This window comes from Microtus oregoni, unplaced genomic scaffold (assembly GCF_018167655.1).
Source record: "Microtus oregoni isolate MIOR12 unplaced genomic scaffold, Mior012 000004F_ref0000308, whole genome shotgun sequence".
In the NCBI taxonomy this organism is placed as follows: domain Eukaryota; kingdom Metazoa; phylum Chordata; class Mammalia; order Rodentia; family Cricetidae; genus Microtus; species Microtus oregoni.
The window spans coordinates 56,274,693-56,277,790 of NW_024543063.1; positions in this window are offsets into that span (position 1 = coordinate 56,274,693).

Genomic DNA, 3,098 nt, shown 5'->3' on the forward strand with positions numbered 1-3,098 from the left:
CCGCAGCCCTACTCCCAGTGCGCGGCGGGAGCAGCCGCTCTTAAAGGGCCAGTGCGCTCCCTGTGCGCAAACCTAGGCGGAGGCTGGGGGCGGTTCCTAACCCGAGGCTTCTAAGAAGCAGGTGCGGGCTGTGTTGCCCAGCAAGTGGCTGACCCTTCTCATCTTTCCTGATGGCAGCAAACCTCCCCTAGCCTGCTTTGCTCCCATCTCTGCTTCTGGTGAGCAGGGTTGATCCCCATAACTTGACTCCATTCTGAGTCAGGGCGCAAGGAAGGCGTGGTCTCCCTTTGAGGAGCCACTTGGAAGAAGGCGTTAGGACATTCAGATAGAGGTAGGCCAGAACAGGACTGGGGTAAGGACCTAAAGTCCTGTTTTAAACTTTAAGAGATAACAATAAAACTCCAAAACAAAGAAGTTGGAGGGATAGGTAAGATGGCTTAGTGGGTAAAGGCTCTGGCCACCACCAAGTTTGTCAAATGTGGCATCAAGAGTTCGATCCCCAGGACCCGCTTGGTGGACCTATAGAACCCATGTCACTGTGATGCACGTGCAAACACACACGCACACACTAATGTAGTTTTAGAAACAAGCCCAAAGTGTCTTAGGCTCTTTAGTAAATTTTCTAAGTCACGAAGTCTTGGGTTGGGGCGTAACTGAGAGTTCAGGCTTACAAGGAATCTGCATCCCCATTCCCTTGCTGCGTGAGTATGAACAAATTACTAGTTCTGAGTCTCCATGGTGAGGTGACGGTTAGGGTTCCTAGGTTGCACATTTTGTTTCCCGGCTCTACTTGGTCTCTATTATGTGAAAGTCAGTGTGTGGATGAGGTTCACCAGAACGCTGGGTAGAAGAGCAAACCTTCCGGTGAAGTTTGAGCTAGACTTTAACTTTGGCTCCAGCATGAATGCTAAGGGGGTCCAAGGTCCATGAAAACATTGCACAGCCCAAGGTCAGCCCTAGTGTAGTGAACTGGAGCAACTGGGATGTCACTTGAGGACCACAGAGACCAGGGCCGAGGGCAGCAAACGTCCACCACCTCCCTCCAGACAAATGGGAGCTTACCTTACCCTAGGGTAGGTCTTTCCTAAAATAGGCTCTCTGGGTGCCTCTGCCTCTCCCATCTCCCTGGCAAAGGACCTTAGAAATAGCTGGTTCGAACTCACCCACTGGGTGAAGGAAGACAAAACATGCCAGTGCCTGGCCTAACGTCTCATGGGAAGAAAATTGGAGTTTGGAGAAAAGGTAGAGGTAGTGTTTCCCCTTTCCTTCCACTGATGGACTTCTCTGTGGGGTCCCTCACTTGGCAAACTGGCTTCTGAATTCTCTAATTTGGAATTCGATTTTGAGAAAAGCCCAGTGTCCAGCACACAGCATCCCGTTTAAGTCAGGGATACTTTAATTGTTTGCAAAATTTATTCCTGACCATTTTTTAAAACTGAGTTTATGGGGTTACCTAGTGATAAATAAAATCTCAGGTATGCAGGCAAGGTTTGAGAGACCGTGGTCAATCAGGTATGGTGTTTTCTTCCATTTTCGGTTGTTATGGTGGGAACTTCTGGCTCAAGGAAACGGCTTTTTACGTGAGAAATTCTACAGAAAACTCTGGATTCGAAGCCAGGTCTCTGGGTTCCTGCCCGGTCTACTTTACTGGAATTTGGAAGAACTATCTCCTATTTAGGTTTACCTTCTTATTTGTAAGCAGGGGGGGGGGGGATAGATTCAGATCCAGCCAACAGTTGAATAAGCCGGTTCTCTTCCTCACTAAAGGTGCTGTGGGCTAGAACTGGGCCTGGATAACGATGCCCTGGCTACCCAGTTATAGGGGTTCCTCAGGCAGCGTCCTCACAAAGGTGAGGCTGAAGCTGAGGGAAACCTGACCAACTGTGCTGTTCTGCTTGCGTTTATTACCTGATTTTTCCTACCAGTTTTAGAAGTACATGGCTATGAGCTACACTCCCAACAGCTTTGCTGTTAGTAACCCCTCTGATGAGAGAGAGGGTCATGGAAGAATAGCTTGCCGGCTTTTTAGTGCTTGGAGGCCGCTCAGAAGGGCCAGAATGGGCAGGACTCAGTGGTTAAGAACATTTGCCTACCTCTCCAAAGATACGTTAGGTTCCCAGTGCCTACACCAGATAGGTCAGAACTGCCTGTGACTCCAGCTCTGAGGGGGACCTGGCCCCTTTTCTGGCCTCAGTAGGCGCCCACACATTCATGTGTATATACACACGCCAGCCCACCTCTGGTGGGGCTCGAAAGTGCAGACCATGTTCTGTCTCTTTTCCTGACCTCCAATCACATTCTCCACGCCCCAGACCACCGTCTCTTTACCCCACAAACACCTCTAAAGCCTGCGGCTGGTAAGGCTTTAGATAAAGCTCTTGCTGCCTCACACTCGGCCACTATTGCTTCATGACTGTGCCAGGCTGGCAAAACAGGACCCTTTCGGCAACAGAACAGTCTTTTGGACTCTGGGTGCCAAGCGAAGGAATAAACACACTCACACACAAAATACTTTCCCCCTCTCTTGGAACTAGAGCTGGGGAGGTCTAAAGAGGCAATGGAGGAGGTCTTGTTACCAGGTGGAAATCAGCAGTGAGCCCTTGAGATGGGGGAACATCTGAGGATGCTAGAGCCAGATGTGCTGATTCTGTCCTCTCCCAGGCATGACGAAATAGTCACTGAGAGCAGTTTCTGCCCGCACACGGCGCACCTAGCGGTGGAGAGGCTTGCCCTGGCCTTCCATCTCCAGCTGTCTCCTGGGTTTCTGGAACACGTCTCCTCTTTTGGAAGGAAGCGCCCCAGCTGCTTCTGCACTGTCAGCGGAGTGCTTGCTGAAGGCACTCCACTCTGGAAGCACACTGCCTGTCTGGGTGCCCGCCAAGCGAAGGCTGCCAGCATCCCCAGGTCCGGCTTACGTGCCCATCCCCCTCAGCAAAGCTCAGGCTTCCTTCCTCCATTGCCACCTCCACTCTGTGTTGAAGAGCTGCTTAGTGATCTTGGCCCATTTCTCAAAGTGGCTGCACGCGTAACTCCACTCTCAGCACAGCCAACCTGCAGAGCCACATCCTCTTCTGGGGGTGTGGGGAGCAGGCCCCCAG